Genomic DNA, 25,742 nt, shown 5'->3' with positions numbered 1-25,742 from the left:
CTCGTTGCGTAGATTTTTTTTATAACCTTTCCGACGAGATAAAATTTGTGAAATTACAAGGCACGGATTTTTAGATATGTTATATTAAAGTTTGTTTTCCAATTATACCCCTGAAAAGATAAGATACATAAAGAGTTATAGTCATTGGACTAAAAGGAAGGGACATTTTTGATTTTTCGCCTCTTACCATTTCCAATTGATCACTTACATTTTACAAAAAAATGGTTATATAAGGTCCTCCCTCGCTTCGTTCGGTGGGCCCAATTAAAATATTTGGGCCAGATTTTGGTGCGGGCCTTGTCCCTCTATTTATTCTGCAGGCCCATTTATCATAAATATAACCAAATTAAATTAACTTGCACCTAAAAGGAAAACACAACCAACCTAGTTTCATTTAAAAAAGGTAGTAGCAAAACTAAAAAAAGATGCTAAAATATCCTTTCTCTTTCTCTCGTCTGCTGACTTGACTCGTCACTTATTTCTTGCTTTCCATATTATGTTTCGGTTCCACTTTTTAACTCCTCTCTGGGTCTTGATCGTTCCTATTTGTTTCTCAATTTTCACAAAATTCTAGCTCTTTCTATACATTTCTTGAAATTCTTGTTTCAGTCTAATCTTAGAGAGAATGAGAACTGCTCTTGGGTTTCTGTATAGGAGTTGTTGGAAGCCGTAAACATAAGAAGAGTCAGCAGACTGATATGGTGGTGTCTCCACAGCTACTGTTGTTGTTGGTGTTTCAGCTCTTGCTCATGATCTCTTAAACTATGAGCAGACTTCTCAGGTATAATTCAACTCATTTACTTGTTAGTTTGTGCATTAACTGACTCAAAAATATCTTGATTCGAAGGTTCCTCAAGGGCTAAGTCAGCACATTAATTGTAGCATTCCACTATTTCTTCATTTCTTGCAATTTGACAAGGATAGCATGAATGAAATTCGTATGAGCGGACAATCAGCGCAAGTTCCTTTATCCATAATTGAGTTGAGAGTCTGTTCTTGACTTCTTATTATTTCACTAGAAAGATAAACTTATGATAGTTACAATTGCCATATTAGTGCATCAATTGCCGATTTTCGAATGTTGAAGGTCAAGCTCAAGCTATATGGTACTGCATTCTGTTATCAATTGCCCAAACCCCAGATTATGAAAATAAATTATGTTCTGCATTCTGTTTTCAAATGCCAGCATTTTTAAAGTATGTCAAACTACTGTAAGCATGGAAAGGTGAAAAGCCACCACCTAAAACACCTGAACAAACCCCAACACCGGCTAAATATAAATAGAACGGCCGATTTTGATGTGCTCGGCTCAAGTTAAAACGGCAGTTCCATCCATTCTACTTATTTGTTAGTCCCTCCAAGGGTGTCAATTGTGCTTGTTTGCCAGTCCCATCAGACTTGCTCTAACAGTGGCAAGCGAAAGTGTGAAACCACCCTAAGTGTCAAGTAAGTGTAATAATAAACAAAGTTATACTGCAAAGAGTTGTTACTAGTAGTACTAGAGAGTCCAAGAAACAAAGGTCATAATTCTTCACATCTAATTTATGGCTAAAGATTGATTAGCGATTGATCGATCTATTCAAGAGCTACCCAATCAAGCATCAAAGCCAGGGAGTATGTATGTCTTCTTCCAACTGGTTGTTGATTGAATTAGAGAAGACACTAATTTTTCACATTTGGGGGGTTTCAAGTTTATTGATTGATTGATTCTTTCGATCATTCTGTGTAGGATTTGAAGAAACAACTCAAATGGTACTTCCATTTTGCTGATTGGGGGTTTTTCACTTCAAATTGGAGTTTAAGGTTTAAGCATCAGTCATCTCCGCCCTCCAAGGTTCCGATCTTTTACTTCAGGGTTTTTCATTTTGGACTAGAAAGAAAATTGGGAGTTAGAGTTTTTGTTGATATATTGCAAATTTGGAACTTAGGGTTTTGAACAACAACAACAAAATCTGGGAGTTTACTAGTTAATGACCAACCCAACCCTTGAGAATGGAAGAGACAAGTAATGCAACATCATATTCTACTAATGGGGAAGATAGAATCAGTAGGTTACCTGATAACTTAATTCATCAAATCATGTCTTTCATCGGTACTAAGTACGCAGTTCAAACTAGTGTTTTGTCGAAAAGATGGACTCATATTTGGGAATCTCTACCTTTTCTGAACTCCAATAGGAGTTCGTTTTCGGAAGATAAAACAAATAGTTTCATAAAATTTGTAGACATGGTTTTCATTTTCCAGTGCCATGGGGAAGATATACAGAGGTTTAGTGTGCAATGGCAGAGTTCTTCATATGATAATACTTTGGAAATGCATGCTAATAGATGGAGCCTTAATGCCGTAAAGTATAATGTTCAAGAATTGATTATAGTAATTGGTCAATTGCACAATTCGGCTCATGAAATTCCTCACCGTATCCTTAATTGTAAATCGCTGAGAAAGTTGCAAATGCAATTTTTTGATAATGACATATACGCAGATATTGTTCTACCAAGTTCAATGAGTTTACCTCAGCTTAAAGAGCTGATCTTAATTGGATTAACAATCTCCAATGTGGAATCAGCTAGAAGACTCTTTTCAAGTTGTCCAGTTCTGGAAAGGTTATGTATAGGTAACTGTGACATACAAACCGATGATCAAAGGATGTTGATTGTTGATTCTCCTAGCCTTAAGATGTTCATATATGCTGATTATTGTCGTAGACGTCTTTTGCCTCAAAATGATACTATGGGTAACATTAATATCAATTTATGTGCTCCAAATGTGAAAAACTTCAATTTCAGATCTTTGTTATACACGATTATTCTCTACAAAACTCTTCTCCATTATCCGGGGTATATTTTGACATGGCACTTGAAGATAGAGACGAGAACGAGAATGTAGAAGTGTATTCGAGACTTCCTTCAGCTGAAAAACAAGTATATGCTAAACGTATGCTGAAGTTTCTAGGAGCCATTTATATGGTAAGAGCAATGAGATTATCACCTGGATTCCTTGAGGTATGGATGCTTCCTCCTTTTCATGAATTTAACATCATAACATATTTGTGGAAATGATTTAAGAGTCTTGGTTTGCTTTAATTTGTGAGATTATAACAACTACACTATTTGAATTTTTTTCTTTTGTTTGTCAAGGTTCTCCCACAAGCTCCAGACTTATTAGACTGTCAACCACCTAGCTTATGTAACCTACAATATTTGGTGCTTGATATGTGGTCTACTAGAGGTTGCTTGCGGGCTATAGCGTACTTACTCAAGATATCTCCTCGTGTAACTCAATTACTCCTAAAATCCAAGGAGGTAACACACTTACCAAGCTCTTCATTAACTTGGCCTGCGATGCTGTTCCTGCAGATCTTGTACAGCATCTATGTTTTTCATCTATCTCATTTGGCGACATTTTTGGAACATCCAAGGTGTTTCTTATTTTGTATATATTGTTATTCGTTCTCGCTAAGTGATCTATCGGGTGTGACTGTTTGGGTACAGTCAAATTCAGCGGACGTTGGAGATTATAGGGAAGCAGGCTTGTTATGTCCGGGAATGTTGTCTCACCTCAGATATGTCCAGTTTAAAGAAGTGGAAGGATGTGATGCTGAACTCAGACTTCTGAGTTTTTTGTTGGAAAACGCAAAAGTTTTGAAAAAAGTTGTTCTATACTATCGTTCTAGTGCTGGCTTGCCTAAAAGAGTAAGACAAGTTGAGCATAAGCTAAGAGCAGTTCCTACAGCTTCTTCAAGCATCCAATTGGTGTTCAAAACCTAGTTGGTGACATTGGGAGCTTTACTAGAACCTGCAACATAAAGTAGTCAGCTAGATGTAGTGAACTAACAGCAGGCACGTCTACACTCGGGCAAGAAGCAAGAAAAGAGTATGAAATCCTGCACATTGGGTAGTTTGATGTTTGTTCTTTCTGTTTTTGCCAATGTCTTATTCCGTGAAAAGAACGATTCAATCGTCTATTAGGGACCTTGTTAAATGCTGATTAACATTGTTCTTCAGTGCTAATTATCTGAACTTTTTGTTTCAAAAAGTATGCTAATTAAGAATATTCTAGCTTCATTATTTTTGTGTCTGCTTCCATATCTGAACTGTATTAGGCCAGGTGGTTTAGTTTTTCTTTTGGCTAAGCAATTGGATGCCTTAGGGTGGCTCGACTTCGCAGTCACAGTAGCCTCCTTTCTTGCTTCACTTATATTCTTCAGTTTTACTCTTCTTCACACTTGTGTGTTCTGACCAGGATTGGGATGCAAGCAGTACAGTAGTACTTGCCACTTCTCCTGGTGGCGCATTCATACACTGAACTTGTCACCTGCGGTTGGAAATGCACAGGGAAAATTGAAAATTTTACACAGTTATTCAGAAATTCAATCGAACATTGCCAATGGCCAGTCGGCAACCCATTGCACAACTGAAGAAAATCCGTAGTCCCAACTGAGATTTGTCAAGCATCCAGTCCCATGAAAACTAAAATTAGAATCAGAAAAGGACTTTGGCTCAAAAAAATAAACCCCAACGCCGGTCAGTCGGCCTGTAACAACATCGGAACCAAAAAAGACTTCGTGTGGGACCCACCATTTTGGTTTATGAACGAAGACCCATTATCCATTGGGGTTACCAATTTAATAGTGGGGATTGACTCGTCTTATTGCAGCTTTTTCGTTCGTTTACCCTTAAGTTCATAAAGTTTGTCTTCTTTTTTTATCTGGTTTTTTTCAGTCTAACCTAGAGAGAAACCAGTAATGGGAAATGCTCTAAGGATTCTATGTGGGAATTGTTTCAACCCAATTGATCATCAAGAATATGAATCATTGGGGGGTGTCTCCACAGATACAGATATTGTTGGCGTTTCAGCTCTAGCTCATGATCTTTTCCACTTTGACATCACTTCTCAGGTACCTGAACGGCTTGGTGGGCATGTTGCATCATCAATGGAAACTCAAACTACATGGTACTTTCTAATTTTATCATGCTACTTGTTTGATTGATATCAAAAACCCCATTTTATGAACTTATGTTCTTTAATCTGTTTTCAAATGCCGCACTTTATGAAATTTGTGTGTAAAATTTTGTGAAGGTTTGTCAAACTATTACGAGCATGGAAAGATGCAAACCCACCACCAAAAACACCTGAACAAAGATCTAGGCTTGTCTTTCGGACATTAGAGATGGCTGATGATGTGGAGGTACATTGCAAAACCCAATTTCTCAGTTACTTAGGCCTTCAAATGTTGAGAATTAAAAAACAATACTAATTAGGGGTTTTGTTATTGCTATATAGGGATTATTGAATTTCTATGCTCTTTCTATTCCAAGTAATGATGGGGTCGAAGTTCCGGGCGGCAGTAGCAGCCTTTCCTCCTCCTAATTCTCTGCCTAAAGGAGTGTTGTTTGTATTGCAAAAGCTTCGAGTGAGACCATGTTCCTTGATTTCAGTTTTACAAGATTGTATGTTTTTTGGTTTTCACAATTGGGAATTGCTAATAGGTGGATGCAAGAGGTGTTGCTGCTGGCGATTGTTTAACGGTTTTCGTGGATGTTGCGGACCCAAGGGAAGCGCGCATTGTGCCCAAGGTTGTGCAATTAGCATTATCAGAACGACTGAAAGCACGTGCATCCAAGGATTATGCGACGGGAAATGCATATTATATTATTATGACAAAATTGTGGGTGCTGGATACAGGTACTTCTTGTATGCTAATCTCAAATTTTGTCTTCTTCACCAATGACTATCACTCATACCCACTTCGTGTATGCTAAGAGGTACAAACAATGAGGCTATCCTTGCAAAAAGATATCGACTTCGATTGAGGTAAAATGCAAAGTCCTGTTTCATTTAGTTGAAACGAAACCAAATTTGTTCTTAATAGTGTAATTGGATAAACAGGGGTATTGATGCACCAAAAAGGAAAAGAGGCCAAGGATGAACTTACTCAGCCGGTTCAAGGCAAGAGTTTGACTGTTCATGTTTACGGGGTGGATCAACTCGTGGGAGATGTCTATTGCAATGGACTATTAGTACAGGTACCCGTATTGCCAACAATTCCCTTGCATTAGATACATTTTAACATTTTTCTCTTGCAATTCAATCCTTTGCAACTCTTCCTTCTTGCAGGAAGCGATGCTCAAGAAGGGGTGTGCATGGCATCGTGCAGCCTATGACCAACGGCGCCCTGAACTCATACAGGTTAGCAAGTGAGTTACAACTTACAAGTAATCCTTTTTTCCTAACTGTTCCGACTTTCCTAGTTATTTGACAAGCGTCTATGCTTCGGATCAGTGGGAAATGGAGGCTAGAGGTGCTCGGGTCGGATTGTGGGCATTGCGAAATCCTAAAATGCCATGGGAAAGGAGAATTCCAATCAGCAACAGAAGAATTTTTTAGAAGAAGAGTACACTTTTCTATCAGTAAGGCTTTGTGCTGCTTGGTGAACTTGGAATGCAACATAATGAGATCAGACTACATTTCCACAAAATAGGTTTATCTATTTCTTCTAGGTTACTGCACTTTACCCAACAGAGTGGAGGATTCAATGCATATGTTACAATCTTCTTTCCAGTATCGCAGGAACTTCAATTTTAGAATGATATGTTTATTTCTTTTGCAAATGAAAATGTATCTATCAAAAAGATATATGCATTGACAGCATTGTACCCATTGTGCTAGCTCCACTATTCTGCGTACGCAGTACAACTCTGTTAGTAGCCTAAAACATGGCACTTTTGTTAGTAACCATTACCACGTATCCAGTTATAGCTAAAGCCTAATTTTCTCATTTATGCTATACTAAAAGGTACTTGTGTTACCAACATACCAATGACAGTGCTTCGTTGCAGTAAGGGACCCTGGGGTTTGAAGATATATTCATGAACAATTGAGCAAGATAAGTAAATGTCAGCAAGGTGAACTATCTGCTATACACATCTCTTGAACCATATAAGCTGGCTTCGGATCTGCGCTGCACCAAGAATTAGAACTATTAAATCTTCACCTGAGCAAGCACCACACCTAAGTGTCGAAAAAAATACCAACAATCAACTTCCTAACAGGATAGGAGTAGCAATTCAACAAAATCATGAGCATGCAGTTGTTTTTCCCATAGGAATTTATTTGAGAAAGATCGACGTAAAGACAGAAAAATATGTTATTCACCTGGTGAATTATATGATTTTACGAATCAATACGACTAGTAGGTGGAGATAAGACAGCGACAATGGCAAGATACTATTAATTCGAAGAGAAAAAACATTGAATGTACAATGGGGCTAAAGCAGAAATTAAGCATACTGAAAGTTATTGCATTTACATTTTATGCAGTCCAGAACAAGAAATTCAAACTTTTATGTCTTCAATAGAAATAGAATGGAGGAGTGATCAAATGAACTAACAGATCGTACATTTGAAGCCTGAATGGTAAGCACAATTGCCATTTGTACACATACGAATCAAAAATAAAAGGAAATGAAGCAAAATCTTGTATGAATGTAACGAGGTACATCAAGCAAACTTAATTCTTTGTGACATATAAAACCAAATGCTTGAGAAAAACATTAAGATACGTGGGGAGACCGTCCGATGCTAGAATGAATGGCCAAATAGAGATTCAAATAAACTCGGACGCCTGAAAAAGTGATGAAATGGTTCTTGAGGAACCAAAAGAAAGCAGTAAATTTATAGAATACAATCATGGTATTAGCTAGTTGGAAACTCAAACTGAACAACCATATCACATCTCTACCAACCTGCTAGGTGGTGAATGTGCTTCTCTACCCAAAACACGGTCCCTGCTATTATCTAATCCTCTTTTATTCATCTTCACTGCAATTATCGAAAACAAAAACATGAAAAACCATACTTATGAATCAGGTGGTGATCAGGAGAAAGACAACAAAGGATAAAGTTATTAGGTTTGCACATACCTGGTTGTGTTTTCGAGAAAATCAACATCCAGTGTTTCCAGAAAGGAGAGGGATTTAAGATCATAGGCTAAAGACTCCTTCAGTTCGGGGCACTTCTTAATGGTTAATTTTCGAAGAGTAGTCCATTCTCGTAAGTCTGGAAGAAACTTTAGGACTGGACAATCTCTAAATTCCAATTCCTGAATACAGACACTATGGAGTTGTGGGCTAAGAAGAGTAACCTCGTTCTCATTTTGTTGATCTTCATTTACTCGAAATCCTTGAAACTTATTGCAGTTATCAATATGCAATCTTCGGAGATTACAATTACTTTGGAGTATGCTTATTGGGAAGTATATGAGATCCTCTAATTCTTGCAAATAAAGCCATTTGACAGAGGTCTGGGTTCTCCCAACCGAGCTTACTAACTGATGACCAATACCCCTCAACCACAAATCTTCCAGAAAAGGAAGCCAAGGAATTCCAGTCAGTTTACTACTGTATTTGATTGTCAGTTCCCGAAGACTCAGACAAGGACTAGAGCAACACATATCTTCTAGAGAGACCATATGAGCAAGAATGAGTTTAGTTAAGGAAAACCGCCAATATCCAAACTCTTTAAATACATGAATGAGGTAAGCTTAAGGGTTGTAAGATGTTGGAGCTGCCCGATAGATGATGGAACACACATCCACTTGGATAAGTCACACCCCATGAAGTTCCAAATATTCAACTTCCGCAGACCAGAATGAGGCTGCAGAGCTTCAATTACTTGAAAATCACATGAATTCCGATCCCACATATCGTCGCATCGCACAGACCAGCGTAGTGTCAATTCAAGAAGACTTTGTTTTTCCTTCAAATTTGCTCTTTCAGCATCTAATGGATCTTTCACGTTCTGAAGATTCTTTATCTCTAGCTCCTCAAGACGGTTTAGTTTTTCTAACTCTTCCATACCATTTCTTGGTTGTTCCCTCACCCAGTAATCCAAACTTTCAAGGCAAACTAGTTTCCCTATACCCACTGGTGTCTCCTTCTTAGAGCCATAAAAGCTTTTGACTTTCGTCCAATTATTAACCTCTTTGGGAAGCTCACAATCGGCAAGACTCACCTCCTCGAGATTGACCAGGTTAGCACAAGACTCTGGTAATACATCTATGCATGTACCATCTAATTCAAGATATCTTAACTGAGTTAATGCTCCAAAATCTTCGGGTAATTTCTTTAGTGAGTAGCAAAATGTAAAATTAAATATCTCCAACTTATCAAGACCTTTCACGTACTCTGGCAAAGATTTTAAATTTTCACAACCACGGACATCTAATATCTGCAAACTTCCAAGGTTAGTGATGAAACCAGGTAGTTTTTCAACAGGGTTATAAGAAATATTAAGAAATCTTAGATTCTTTAAACCTGTGGCTGATTCAGGTAAAGATTTCAATTCGCACCAATGGAGATCCAATGTATGCAAATTAGGAAGACGTGTAACAGAATCTGGTAGCTCTCCCATATCAGTCCTAGAGATATTAAGATGTCTTAATTTTTTCAAAGATTGGATATTTCTAAGAAGATTTTTAATATTACCTTGCACGCGCTTCAATACTAACGTCTCCAAATTATAAAGCTTACTGATGGATGGAACATTCACTACTTCACTAAGATCAAGATAGGTAAGATGAAGGTACCTTAAAACTTTCAGTTTGCAACTTAAAGAAGACAACTTCGGATGCTCACGATATCCTGGTGGAGGACCTACATGGAGTACACGCAAGTGCTTGTTTACTAACAAGATATCCGGGTACATGTTTGAACCTTGAGGGATAAAAAGCGTCCGCAACTTCTTCTCATCACCTAAGCTTTTCAGAAATGCTGATGACAAATTCACATCCATTATTAACTGTAACCGACGTATTTCAGAAGTATTCTTAAACTCACTCGCCTTGAGGCACACCAATTCTTGATCCCCGGACACCGCTTGTGTAAGATCGTGCACAAGATCATGCATCTTACACGTCATTATGTCATCTAACAAATCTCTTTCCACGACATCCAAAAATGAAATCCAGACCAAACTCTCAACGCATTCAAGCCCAACGTCTTCAATCGATTTTCCATTTCCCACATTTTAAGTGTCCAGAAATCCTTCTGCTATCCACAGCTGAACCAGTGTTACCCTATTAATTTCTATACCTTTAGGAAATATACAGAAATATGAGAAACATTGTTTCAACTGGGGCGACAAGTTGTCATAGCTCAGTTTTAATATTGGCATGATGCTGCTTTGATTTTCTGAAGTATTCCATTTATCATCTTCTAAAATGGCTAACCATTCGGCTTCTGTATTTCGTGACCGCAATATGCTACCGAGGAATTTCGCTGCAAGCGGCAAACCAGAACATTTTTCTGCTATCTCCCGTCCTATGCTCATCATCTTTGCCGTCTTTTGTGCTCCGCCGGGAGAAAATGCTTTCTTCTCAATAACAGACCAACATTCAGCATCTGGTAATGTTTGCAAATGATAAGGAGCAATATTCCCCTTGACAACATCTGCAACCTTGGTTGTACGAGTAGTGATCAAAATTTTACTCCCTTGAGCACCAGCAAGCAAAGGATTACGGAGTTGCTCCCGTTGATCATCACTCTCATTCCATAAATCGTCAAGCACTAGCAAATATTTCTTCTCGTTTAATTCTTCTCGAACTTTTCTTGCCAGTACGTCGAAATTGGATAATGTATCAAACCTAGATCCAGTAATGGACTCCATAATTTCTGTTAAGAGCTTTTTCACATCAAAATGTTCAGATACATAAACCCACATTCTTAGATTGAACTGTTCCTTTATCAGCTCATCATTGTAGACGAGTTGAGCCAGAGTAGTTTTCCCCAGCCCACCCATCCCCACTATGGAAACGACAGAGATATTTTCATGATTGCTATCAGGTGATGTTAACATATCTATTATTTTTTTCTTATCATCCTCCCTTCCCATAATTTCTGATTCATTTGCAGAGGACTCCGTTTGACGGCTCCGTTGCTCACTATTTTCACCATGATGAAAACTACAGTTGCTAGCCGGTGTAGGCTGCAACTGAAATATCTTCATATCTTTGCTAATTGCATCTAATCTCTGGTTGATTTGTTTGATTTTCCTTGACATCTTGAAAGAAAATGCAAGTGGGTTGGCAGATGAAAAGAAATCACAAGCCTTATACTTCAATTTGTTCTCCCTTTCGGATCGGCTCAGGATTTCATAGGAATACTCATCCATCACATCATCCGCATCGTACGCAACATCTTTAAGCCTTCTTAACAAAACGCCTAAAGCTTTTTCAGTCACTTGCTTTGCTTCAGCGTCTTCTATGACAGCAAGAATCATCTGTAAAGTGCCTTGAAGTTTTTTGAGTTCATCTTTTACACCCCAAGCCAGACCAATCTCTCGAGCAACAACAGGAACCAATTTATTTAATACTTCTGTGACACCATTAGTAATAATTTCCATTGATACAGTAGAGATTTTTGTACGTTTTGTTGATGATTTAGAAACTATTAGGACAGATTTTGGAAGCTATATTGTTATTTGAAACTGATGTTTAAGAGTAAGTAGTTGTTGAGTTGAGTTCCAACAATGTATATATCTAATGAATGAGCTGAATAGGAAGCGCTACTGTGTAAAAATTATCATGACTACCTTTGGTGGAGTATTAGTTACTTTACAGCAATAAAGTACTCTTTCTCGGATATATTCTTGTCTTTAATTGGTCTTTACTCTTTTATATATTCAAATGTTTAATAGGGAAATAATTGGTGGCTTTCTATCTTGCTAGAGGGTCAAGTATTTTGTATCTTTCTATCTTGCTGGAGGGTCCATCAACAAAACTCCTTATGCTACTATTTTTACTAATACCTAGAAAACCATCAATTAATTAGTGTTAATGATTGATTCTCTTAATAAAAAAGTTTTGATTTTTTTTTCTGAAAAACTGAACTTACGGTTGGAAAACCTTACCGTAACAATATACGATTAAGAGTTCATATTTACTCAACCATAGAAAAATTCAGGATAACTTACGGTTGGAAAATTCTGAAAAAAATAATTTTGAAAATTTTAAATACGGATGGGTTTTTCCTAACTATAAATACGGTTAGGAGTTCATGTCTTCCCAGCCATAGGCACATCCACAAAAAAATTTAAAAAGAAATTATTGAAGATACGGTTAGGAAATTTTTTTCCCAATCGTACTATGTAATAAACCTAATTTCTAAATCCTAGTCTCACCAAATCTAACCTAATCGTGTAATCAAAAAGAAAAAAAATAGGGTGGTATGTTATTTTTGCTCGATTGAAACCATTATTGGCTAAAATAATCATTATTGGGGAAGAAAAAATGGAAGAAGAGGGGATGGAGGAGAAGAAGAGAGGAGGAGGAGAAAAGAAGAGGAAAAGAGAAAGAGAGACGGGTTTTCTTTTTTTTTAGGTTTGAGTTTTGGGTCATAATTAGATTCAGTTTTAATTTTTGATTTTAATTAGGTTTATGTTAGGTAATTATGTTAGCTGTCAAAGGGTATTTTTGTATTTTTATTATAGAATAGGTCCCCTCATCTACATTTTAGGACATTTGAACCTATAGGAGCCCTCAAAGCCATATGCTTGAGGCTTGGAGCCCTTATAATAGGTTTCGAAAAAATCACGACCGTCCGCATAGGCATGGAATTATGCTATTTTTGTGTTGGCAAGATGAGTTACTGTACATTGAGAGGCAAGCTTCTCAGCGGATGCAATGGGAAAAGCAAGGCTATAGAATAAAAAGAAAAGCAAGGTTATAAAATAAAATCTTTATATCGACAAAAGTAAAGCAAGGCTGTATAATAGAATCTAATTCTTCTTTGGCAAACTAAGCTTCCTTTATGGAGTTTCTTTTAAAAAACTCCGGTGGTTTTGGTGCTGAATGCTCCATAACATGTACCATGTTCTTTTTGGGAAAGAACAAAAAAAAGAAACACAACATGGAGAGACACACTTAATGTCTCTGGCATAACACAAAATAATATGTCTGGAACGTTGTGAATGATATATGACATATGGTGCTGCAATGTTGTGAAAGGCACGCGAGTCACCCCTAGGTGCGAAGACGTACATAAGTTCTTTTAAAGAAAATCATGGGCGCCTCACCTAGCGCCTAACCCAATATTGCCATGACATGTTGTGCCGGCCATGCCTAATGTTACAATTGAATCCACTAATTATGATTTGCACCGAATCAATTCCTAAAATGAGCTGCCTTTGCAATGCATCGTCTTTTGTCGGTAGAACTTTTTCATAGCACGTTAAAACACGTCAAGTATTCTACATTGTAAATTCTTTACAGTGATCGAGATATTTTCTTTCTAGTAGTGAGAACTAAAAAAGCTGAAGATTTCCTAGATCCTTTCCTTTATTATGGATGTGACAATAGGCTGCATTATTTGTTGCCCATATCACACTAAGATGTGACAAAACAAAAAGAAAAAACAAACAATAAGAAGAAGATACGCCGTACACTTGCAATATTCCGATTCTCTTTAAACCTAATAGTTAAAAGAGACTCGACTAGAGTCCTTGACATGATTACTACTAAAGAGACATAATTAGTTGGTGAAATAGAAATAGTAGTTTGAATAATGTAAATTTAAATTTAAATAGCATCGTGAGTTTATAAAAGAAGTAGAGCCATCTAATATGGGATTTGCAGAGTTCTTCATATTAGATTTATCTATTATAAATTGCTTGATACTACAAACTGGTGGAGATGTTCCCCATTTAACAGGAAAGTTCACAGTTCTAATAAACTTAGCTAAAATATCCGCTACTTGATTTCCTAAACTAAAAATAAAGACAAAACCCAAAAATTGGTACATAGATGAGCTATTCTATTTGCTTCATTAATGTGAGGAGATGATATTAGAGTGTTTAAATAGAACGGTGTGTGTTTGTTGGCAATTTTTCTCTTTGTAAGCAAATGAAAGATGGCGGTCTTGGTAGAGCCAAATCTTAAGTAGGAACCGGTAAATTCACAGGTTTTCCTGAACATTTCATTCATTTGTCATGACTTTTCTTCTTCTTAATTAGCTCGTGCGTTCAACAATGTTGTCAAACCAACGATGACATTACAAAGATCACTCATTAAGTTGGTCTTTGCAAAACAAAGAGCCTAACTGCAACATAATAAATCTCTGTTCCAACACTTAATTGCCATTGTTACGGATATGGGCATAAACTCTTATGGAAATTGAATTATTGTCCTATCTTTTCATGGACTTCACAAATATCCTCATCCATCAATAAATACGTCATTCCCTTTTATAAAGGGAATCTAATTAATCATTAACACCTATTTTACCCTCACTGTGTAATAGATCTTAAATTGTTCTCGATCAAACAAAAATCAATCTTTTTTTTTTAATCTTATCGCTCTCCTCCTTCTCCCCTGAACAACATCCACCACCATCATCTTCATCGTCGCCACCACTATTCCAGCACAGCCACAACTTCAGAAACAGATCCTTGTCCATCTCCTTCTTCCTTTTGTTTCCAGTTTTCGGTATCATATTAGATTCGGGGAGATCGAGAGTTTCAATTTTCAGGGTTATCTTCTAATAGTTTTAGGGTTCGTCTTCTGATCATTTTCGATTACTTTTGTTGAAGATCGTGTTGATTAGTGATTCTGGTCTTGAACAATCTCCATGAAGATTAAATAGATAAGCAGTCGATTAGGTTTAAACGAGTTTATATATCTTATGATTTAAAATTTGGATTTTGATTCAATCAATTTTGAAAAATCAGTTTCCAATCTCCGATAGTTTATGTAAGATTTGTGTTTGAAGTGTTTACTGTTAATGATTGAGGTTATTTGGTGAGGTTAGAATATTGAAATTGTTGATGGAAATAGTGGTGGTACTGGTATTTGTGGTGGTGGTGGTGAATTTTTTGTGTGATTGTTGTTGGTGGTGGATATTCTATGTGATTGTTGGTGGTGGTGAGGCTGGAATGATAAATATACAAGAAGATCAGTGCTTGGTTTCAGAGAAAAAGCTGAGGTAACTATTACTTTTGTTACCTTACTCTTTATGTTGAGTTTCACGAGTATCAACTCCTGTTGTTGATCCCTTTTTATGGGATCAACTATTGCTGTTGATCCCATTCATGGGATCAACTCCTGTTGTTGATCCAATTTTTTATGGGATCAACTAGGGTTGTTGATCCCATTTGTGGGATGAATTCCTGTTGTTGACCCAATTTTTTTATGGGATGAACTCATATTGTTGACAACATTTCCTTGGATTAGTATAATCATGCTTGTAGTTTAAATCATGCTTGTAGTTTAAATCATGTAAATTTCTTCAAATGTTGAACTTGTGGTGCAATGGTAGCATGACTAACTCCATGTCAAATAATGTGTGTTCGACTCACGCCAAGTTCACTCCATTTACATGGATCTACTTTCATTGTTGATCCAATTTAGGGGTCAACTACTGATGTTGATCCTCTAAATTGGATAAACTTCTACTGTTGATCCTTTTATTTTTGGATCAACTACTGTTGTTGATCCCCTAAATTGGATCAAATTCTACTATTGATTCTATTTTTATTTGGATCACTGTTGTTGATAGAAAAATATCTGAACCAGTGGTGGTGGCGGCGGCGGGGGTGACGGCGACGACGACTAGTGGTGGTGGCGGACTGGTGGTGGTGTAATGGTAGTGGTGACGGAGTGGTGGTGGTTGGTAGGCGGTGGTCGTTGAGCGGTGGTGGTGGAATAGTAGTTGAATGTTGGTGGTGGTGGTGCTAGTGGTGGTGGTAAAGTGGTAGAGAAAGAAATTTGTTCCATTTTGAAAGAAACAAAAATATTATATGGAGAGGCTATTAAGGTAATCTAATTTTAAATGGATAAGGTTATTAAAAATTACGGATATATTTGTAGGTGTTAAAACTAGGGACATATAATTAATATACCATAAACTCTTCTGTCGAATCAAAGACGTACCATATATGCAAAAAGTTGATACTGTCTAAAACCAGACAGATCTTTTTCCATCTGGAAAACTCTATAACCGGGACAACTGTCATAGTTCAAATTTGGGACAATAAATCCTGACCTTTGATCATTCCTCTCTCCACTCCACAATCAATCCCAATGCTAGAAATCATTTCCCTCTCTAGCCACATCGTGTCCCAAGATTGTACAAGCCCCTGCTATCCCAGATGTAGGAGGGAAGTTTCCGTCTTCCCCTCACAATCCAAGGAACCTAACAGAACAAAATACAGAGATTACTGACATGTTTCCAATCCCACTCCTCACTGCCCATTCAGAAGCACACTTAAACCTCCCTACACAACATAAAGGAAAACCCCACTATGATTTCTGAAAAAGCGGGGGTCTAACAACACCACCCAATATTTCGCTTAGCAATCTGTATGGACAAACTCCAATATACTTTTTATGAGAATCAACTAGAAAGTTAGACTCAATCAATAAAAAGATATATCAAAGATTTATATCTCAATATCTCGATTTGATCTTTACTCAAGCAAATGGAAATCTGCGAGTCTTTATCAAAGAGAGATAACTTGGACGGTACCAAAGACCAATGTCCAAGGATCAATCAATATCAATCAACAACCAAAGGTTGGATTTCCAATTGATGATCTTTAACACACAACCTGTATTATTTCAATTATATAAAAAATATAATGCGGAAAAGAAATAACACAAACACCAGAAGTTTTGTTAACGAGGAAACCCAAATGCAGAAAAACCCCGGGACCTAGTCCAGATTGAATACACACTGTATTAAGCCGCGACAGACACTAGCCTACTCCAAGCTAACTTCGGACTGGACTATAGTTGAACCCCAATCAGTCTCCCACTAATTCAAGGTACAGTTGTACTCCTACGCCTCTGATCCCAGCAGGATACTGCGCACTTGATTCTCTTAGCTGATCTCACCCACAACTAAGAGTTGTTGCAACCCAAGATCGCAGACTTGATAATAAAAATATCTGTCTCACACAGAAAAGTCTATCAAAGGATAAATCTGTCTCCCACAGAAAAACCCTAGGTTTTGTTCCGTCTTAAGATATAAAATCAAGGTGAACCGGAACCAATTGATAATCCGGTCTTATATTCCCGAAGAACATCCTAGATTAATAAATCACCTCTCAACAATCCTTCTTGACCACACAAGCGGTTTGTGGAGGAATCACAAACAGTGAGACGAAGATGTTTGTGACTTCTTTATCTTTCCTATCGGAGAACTCTCACGATCTCAAGCCAATCAAAGATTGTGCTCGTACGATAGAAGATGCAAGATCAGATCACACTACTACGATAAAAGTAGTATCGGTCTGGCTTCACAATCCCAATGAAGTCTTTAAACCATTAACATGGTTTTAGAGAAGAAAACCAAAGGTTAAAGGGGAATCGACTCTAGCGAGCGCACTAGTATCACACAGACGTGTGGGGATTAGTTTTGCACAATGCTAGATGTCTCCTTTATATAGTCTTCAAATCAGGGTTTTGCCTTAGTTACAAAACAATCCATATTAACCGTTAGATGAAAACCTGATTTAGATTCAAGCTAATATTTCTCAACCGTTAGATCGAAAACTTAGCTTGTCACACACACTTGGGTAGAATTTTACTGGGTTTGTGAAAACCATGCCCAAACGTGTACGTACATGTTGGTTCAACATAGTAACCCAAAAGGTTAACCATATGAGCATTTCATATTAACCTAGTTCTTCTTCACCATAACTAGTTCAATTGACTCAAATGAACTAGTTAGAGAGTTGTTCAATTTCTATGAGATCTTATGTAACTACCCAAGATACAATTGACACAAAGATGATTTGATTCGATGAATCGGCTCATGAACTTTATAGCCACGGTTTGCATAAAGCATTCCTTAGTAACTTAAGTTTCATGTTCAGAGAACATCTTTAGATCATAACCACTTAAGCTCACAAACAAGTTCGTGGACTTAAGGCAACCGACAGAGTTTCCCAAACTCAGCAGCAAATCTCGGCAAAGAGACTTCCGCCAGTTCGCGGACTAGGTTCGCGGACTGAGTTCGCGGACTAAACACGCAAACGAGTTTTTGGAAAATCCCAGCAGAAATTCTTGGTAAGAGAACTTCCGTCAGTTCGGGAACTGAGTTCGCGGACTGGGTTCACGTACTTGGCAAAGTCAATTCTTCCGGTTTCTCTCAATCAACAAAGTTCGAAAACTTCGGATTAAGGAATACATGGTTATGTAATCTAAACTATCATTACAATCATTGAGACATTCTCAAAGGATGTTATATAGCCGTTATTCACATATTGGTTCACGTCAGAGCAATTCTCAAAGTAATTGAAACTTTTCATGACTTTCGTTACTAGGTGAAGATAAACTTGATCAAAGCGAAACACTTTACCAACACACGATTTCGAGAAAAAGATAAGTAGTGAATACTCAGCTCGAAATGTCAAATGTGTATGATCCAGTCTATATAGCATATGACTTTTTATCTCATAAGAAGTAGGAGATAGAATAGATAGACTTTTGAGTGATAGATAAGTTCAAGTATCCACATACCTTTTTGTTGATGAAGTTCCACGGTTCCTTGAGTAGATCTTCGTCGTTGTATGATGAATATCCATGAAGTCCTTGATCTCAACTACACTTTTCTATCCTAGTACGAGACTTAGCTATAATAGACTAGAAATCAAGATTCATAGTTTTGACAACCATCGGACTGGAGGATGGAAAGGGAGAGACCAGGCCCAACAAAAGAAGGGAAAGTTCGTAGACCCAACCTACACGAAGCTAAACACCCCATATCTGAGATCCTCAAAAAGATTGATGGACAACATAAAATCACTTACCCATGGAACAGAGGTCAGCAGCCAGAGCGAACTAAAAATAGAACTGACTTCTGCGAGTTCCATCAATTCCACAGCCACACGACATACTCGTGCAGAGAACTGAAGAAAATGGTGCAATAAATGATCAATGAAGGGAAACTCCAAGAATACATCGTGCAACCAACAACTCCACCTACCACTGGGGCACCCATACATCGTGTAGAGATCCCCCGCGAGGCACAATACTTAGGGTGTAATACTATATCACACTAGGCCATTACCACACCTACATGATAAGAAAACATTACTAGACGAATTCACAAACGAAACTTCCAGGGCGACGAAGTTTTCAGTGTTTCTAGAGAACCCCCGATTGAGGTATGGATGAAATTACCCATTAACTTTTCATCCTAGGAGGCTCCTGATGGAGGACGAAACCATAACGATCCACTGGTGGTCACGATGGCCATTGCACTCCCTGAGCACGAAGGCGGGGAAGGAAAACCTAAAGTGCTACCATGGGAAATGCCCAAAATCTTAATTGATGGAGGTAGTTCAGTTGAGATTTTATTCTATGACACATTCAAACAAATGGGTCTTAGGGACGAGTGTCTCATACCCTCCACTTACAACATATTTGGCTTTAACGGGTCATCGACCCGCCGAAGGGGCGAGATAACGTTAGAAATCCGGGTGGGAAAAATCCTCACCCTAACTACTTTCTGTGTGGTAGATGTACTATCACCATACATAGCCATTGTCGGGCGATCCTGGGTCCATGGGATCAAAGGAGTAGCCTCAACTTTCCACCAACGGTTAACATTCCCTACGCCAGATGGGGTAGCAGAAATCATTGGGGACTCGGGCGAGGAGAAATATTGTTATAAGATAGACGTCCAGAACAGCGAAAACAAAGTAAACTCCCCAAAAGCACAGGCAAGGAGGGCCAGAGATACCAATAACCTGGTTGAGACCTATGACTACATGTCCATCAGTAACACACCAGCACACTCGGACGATGCCCCAGCCTTATGCAACACCATATCCTCGGGACCGAACATACGACACTTATAACAATCACAGGACCTCCCCGATGAGGGAAAGACCAAACCTCGTTCTCATACCGAGACCAACGTCATTCATCATATGAAGACAGACACTATTGAGGAGAGCAATGAGGAGCGTCACTCAGGGAACAACCCAGAAAGAATGATGTCACTAAAAAACAAACAAGTGATCTCTAAGGAACCAAGCCAAGTAAGCCCATGGCGCATCATACCACAGTCAAAAGAGTTCAGTGCAACTAAGACGTCAAAAAAATATCACATCAAAAAAGCCAATGTTGGCACCCACAAACTTGTGGAGGACCCTTTCCATAACAACTTACAAACATTTGTTGTTGACTGGCTTACAGATGCCGCAGCCATAGGTGCACTACTATCCCTGATGGATAGCTACTCGGGTTATAACCGTTGTGCTAGCAAGGCCAGAACGCAAAACTATCATCGGCCTAGAACATACCTTGAGAAAACAACGATGCCCACCCCAGAAGGACACAACACGGACAGACAAGAGCATACCCTCTCCAAAATCCACGACGCTATATTGAACCTTTGGCCATTAACCAAGAAGGAAGAAAACATTACCAATCCCAATCAGGCTACTACAAGACAGCAGATCGTTAAACAAGCTTACTTCACAAAGTGGACTGGAAACAAAACCCAAAAATTGCTCAAAACTAATGGGGAAGCGTTAACGCACCTATAGTATACTTCTTACTAAGAGTAACGCACATCCCATGAAGGTTGATGTCTAGAAAGCCCACATTTGAGGCTAGGGCTTAGAGCCCCTACTTGTAAGCAGGTTATGAAACCTCCCTAAGAATGTACTAAGGGATCACACCCTCTTTTGAAAATTAATAAAACTACTCCTTTTTGTGTATTGCTTATTTACATTATGATTCTACTCTTTAGATTAAAATCTTTCTTATCGCAGGTGTCTACTTTTCTTTTTGCTTTATATGTGCATCTAGATTAATCACACCATATTTGCATTCCAATTTTTTTTATATATATATAATAATAAACACACAAACAAGTCCATCAACAATTATGGAACTGTGCTCGCCACGCCTTCCATTCTACAATGAATGATGCGGGTCAATAACCGAAGCTACCTTACACGGACGACAAACCTAAGGTAATGCCGCCACGATCATGATATCGGACGATGCCCTTTTATAACAGGAGATACCCAAATTCGAGATACTTTCCTTCAGACAAGATACAAATCGCTCAACCAAGGTGTCACCCTTTGAAACACGCTCCGATAGTAAATTCAAGGGAAATGTGCCAACAAGCACTAAACAACGCCTACGGCGGCTAAACGAAAGTTGTTGCAACTAAAGCCCAACCACATAAGAGGTAGCATGTCCAATTAAGGAACTGATCACTTCCTGGAAATGTTATCCAAGGTTGGATCGACAAATATGCACTCAAAACTCTTTAAACGCCAGATAACAACAACCAATCATGCGATTAGACAGAAAAAGGTCACCAACTGTACCATCCAAGAAATAAGCAGTAAATGTCGAAGTGCCTCCCACACTTGAGGACTTATCAGCGTATAAATAACAAAATAGCGCCTCCTACAATTGAGGACTTTCCAAAATATGTGAAAATGTTTCCATAATGGAGCATATGACCCTACCAAACTATGTCCAACATAGGAAACCAAAAGAAAAAAGATGGATGAATAAAGAAATAAACCAACTCAAGTCTGTCCGCCATCAGGAGCCTCTTTCTCATCCTCGACGACAGTCACATTCTGCACAGGCTTGGGCTCGACAACAGGCGGAGGGACCACGATGTTCGCAGCAGCAGCTGCGGCGGCTCGCTGACGCTCCAGGAGAACATAAACCTTACAAGCCTTGGTCATCAAAACCTTGTACTCCGCATGAAGTTTGCTCAGCTTATTTTCTCCCTTCGCATGAGCAGCCGCCAATTCTTCTTCATGATGGCTCACCAACTCGTTAAGCTCCTCATCAAGGCTTCGCTTAGCATCCCTTTGTTTCTCTAGCTGCTTCTCCAACTCAGCCTTTTGCTTGCAAGACTCTGTCAGCACAAAACAAAACTGATCAGTCTAAGGAAATCATCAGAACAAACCGACACACAAAATTGGTTAACAAGTGACCTTCATTCTCAAATAAAACAGCGGCTAAGTTTTGTTCTAATCGAATCTTTTCGGTGTCTAGAGCACTAATTTTTGTCTCTGCAGGATTTACGACCGCATCACCATCAGGGCAGGATAGCATATGCCTATCGCGCTCCCTCTCAAGAGCAATATAATCACGCTTCAGCTTCCTCAGTGTCTCCCTATCATCCCCTTCCTGTGTTAATTGAGGAATATGATCGCACTGTCAGTTAATAATCTCATCCTTCTGCGCACGAAGTATCTTGATCTCGTCCGCACGATATACGGCTACTTTCTTAGCCTTATCCAGTAACCCACGAAGCTCCAAAGTGTGGTTCCGATGAACCTCTACATCTTCCCGCTACAATGCATTCTCTTGCTCTAAGGTGTCAATCTTATACTGACGAGCACTCACATCAAGTCTAGGGCCACTGCGCTCTCTAGCATCTCTATGACCCGCATTATCTAACTGCTCCTCCAATCGTTTGACCGTAGATACCAATACAGGGACTAATTCAGAAATCTAATCCCTACCATGGAGACGTTAACTCAAGAAAACAAAGCAGATGAATACCTTCTAATTCCTTCTTATCTTGACGAAAAGCTAAGGCCTCATGCTTAGCCATTTCCACAACAGAGCAAAGAAGTTGGATCTCATGTTCAGCAGCCTTGGCCTTCCTCCTAGCTACGAGAGTCTCGGATAGCATCCCCATCCTCAAATTATTGCTCTAGCACATCCATACAACAAACCAGTTAAGGCTGGAGCAAGCCAAAATAACAAAAGGCTAAAAGCTAACAACTGTTCACCACATACCGATAGCACAAGTTGTTGTTGGGCGGACTTAGGCAAAGAAGTTAAGATACGAGCTTGTTGGTCCTCGCTCAGTTGAGCATACTTATCCGAGCATAACATCTCCATCGCCTCGGATCCACTACTAAACCAAAGAGTTTCAAAGGAACCACCAGATGGATTCGCTGGGGCAGAAGGAAATCCACTAGAAAAGTTACTTGGTACGCTCGGGCTACCACTACCCGGAATCATAGAAAGATTACTACTCACATTCCCACCACCACCCGAGCACTAGCATCGGAAGAAGCACCCTTCTCAGCAACATCTCTCGGCTGGGGCAGACTCGTTCCAGACCCAAAGGCAATATTGGGATCAACAGAATCATCCAACAAAGCCTGATCGAGATCATCGAAGAATGGCTCGGTCAAATCCAATACATCGTTCTCACCAAACAGAGCATCAATGTCCACTTCCATGGCATGTTCGGCCACAATGGCAGGAGCATTCGATGGCTCAGAACCATCAGTTAGCCTCCTCCTCTGCCAAAAGCAAAAAATCAACGATTGCTAAGGAAAAAAACAGGGGCAAGGTATATATATATATATACGTCAACATAACAAGATATTAATTTTTACCTTAGCATCCCGAGCAGACTGAGACAGACGCCTACGAGGGACGACCCATTTAAGTTCCCAAGGCCTATAGGAAGGCAGATGGGCATGCATCTCAGGAATGCAAGGAATAACATTAACAATCTCATCCCAACCATAAATATAAGGCCCCACAACTCGGATAGGAGCAACAAGCCACTTGGGATCGTGAGCCTTACGAAGTGTACGTTGGGTGGCTATAGGAGGATCCAAGTCGGTCATAAGCAAAGGACCTTGGATGCTCTTCCGAGTTCTAGAAATCCCAACTCCAAAACCATCATAAGTATCGGACTGATGACACCAATAGCCCTCCATGAAGGAATCAGAGGTATAGTAACCCCACTGAGCAGAAACAAACTGATTCAACTCGTGTTCGGTAACCTTACCTTGGCTTCGACGATTACACTCTCGGGCGATCTGATAAAAGTTACCATTAGGCTGAAAGGTGGCTCGCTGAGGTTCAAGCTTATATAATATCTCGTACTGAAAAGGATTTAACGGACAATACAAGGGAATACGAAGACCGGCGTCAAGTTGACCCACCACAACGATAATCTCGTTAGGACCACACGGGTTCTTCTCCCAAAAGATCTTATAAGAAACCAAAGGACCACCAACCGGCGCCTCAAGTCCAACGGGTAAAAGCGCACTAAAAAGTGCAGACGTGGCGGAAAAGGTGGGACGGTTATATAATTTTCTCCCCAACATGCCCTCGAAAAGTTGCAAAGAAAAGGAGCAAAATGTGTGGGTAAAATACCCGACGGCCACGTCTCAGCATCTCAAGGGATGATTACATGATAATACGATGAGATGAGAGCATCGAATCATCCTCTAAAAAGGAAGGTTTGTCTCAGTCGAGGCAACTGCACGAGCATCACATGAATGACGCGTGTATGTAAAGGTCTAATTTGCTTAGACGGTCAAGTCTAAAAAGAAGGACCTCATTTAATGAAGGATAAGAACAAGACTGGGGAAATCTTCATCGTGACGGAAGACTCGGATAATCTATACTACTACACAGAGGTGATAGAGCATGAGGTTCTCCATACAAGAGCGGCACGAGGTGAAGGAGAGAGACACTACTCGGAGGAAGAACCAGACTAGCCATCACGAGGGATAGTATAAAGCCAGTCCGAGGCAGCCAGGACGATGGAAGACAGCTCATCGAACTCGGACGATCAGACCACCACGAGTTTATTTTGCCTATAAATACCGGTCCATGTAGAAGGAGATGGACAACTTATGTAATCCTAGATGGTCTTTCTACAGAGAATTCCTGAGAGAGATTTAGATAAAGAGAAAGTGAGAAATCTAGAAGAGATTTGTAACTCTTTCAAGGGTATAATCCCGTGGACGTAGGTCTTCATGGCCGAACCACGTTATATGCTTGTGTCAATCTTTACATTTCATGATCTTTACATCTTGCTCATAGTTGAATCTTGTATGTTTTAGTAGTTTTTAGTATTTCATTTCACTTGGATGTAGTCATCAGAAAAGATGCAACCACAGAGGCCATTATACTGATGAGTCTACGAATGAGATTGCGGCAGCACCTGATAACACAATTTACGGTTCCAAGATAAGAAAATATTATTATATTAATTCTTAACCTATATACACAGGACCCTACAATTAAAAATGAAGACCAGTTTTTGCTAATTATGAAGCCAAAATTAATGAGTTCTGGCCAAAATAAACGAGTGCTGGTCTCTCAAGGTATTTTCCCTAGAGGATGTGTGGGCAAGGTTGCTGCAGACGCTAGCAGTGATTTGGTGAGTTATTGGATAGATTAATTGGTAAGAAAGCCTTAAATGTCCAACAACATCCTTCAATTTCAGAATTTCCCAGCAACTTTAATACCAAACCTTCCTCAAGACCATACCGTACTTTCATTTGTATTGCTCAAGGAATCAGGTGGCTAAGGAAATAGCTTCCAAGCTTAAATGGGAAAGACATTTAAAGCTCTCTGTAATTGATGACACCATGGCATACTCTCAACCTCAAAATGATCAAGAATGGAGTAGTCTATGGCAACCTGCTAAATGGAAGTACAGAGATACTAACATAGAAGTGAGGAGATGGATCAATGATGATGTAACTATTATGGTCCAAAGATTCTTTTGACAAAATTGGAGAGCTAATGGGAGGATTAGCTGAAGTGGACCAAGAAACATCACCGAGGAATCAAACTTGTTGCAGATTAAGGGTTAAATGTCTCGCAGAAGATATCCCAGCAGCAATCAAAGTATCCCTTCTTGGCATGGATTGGGTTCTGGCGATATAATGGGATTATGATTTCCAGCCGACAAAACTTTCAACAGTCAATT

The 25,742-nt window shown here is 39.1% G+C and overlaps 2 pseudogenes; one reads left to right on the top strand and one right to left on the bottom strand.

The window, feature by feature from the left end:
• Window positions 1-4,679: 4,679 nt before the first annotated feature.
• LOC113280218 lies at window positions 4,680-6,798 on the top strand (annotated as a pseudogene).
• A 460-nt stretch (window positions 6,799-7,258) lies between these two features.
• LOC113280217 lies at window positions 7,259-11,548 on the bottom strand (annotated as a pseudogene).
• Window positions 11,549-25,742: the final 14,194 nt, after the last annotated feature.

The sequence above is a fragment of the Papaver somniferum genome, chromosome 5 (genome assembly GCF_003573695.1).
Source record: "Papaver somniferum cultivar HN1 chromosome 5, ASM357369v1, whole genome shotgun sequence".
Lineage (NCBI taxonomy): Eukaryota > Viridiplantae > Streptophyta > Magnoliopsida > Ranunculales > Papaveraceae > Papaver > Papaver somniferum.
Note: the sequence above shows the minus strand (reverse complement) of the source record. Positions and strands in the feature narration are given on the sequence as shown.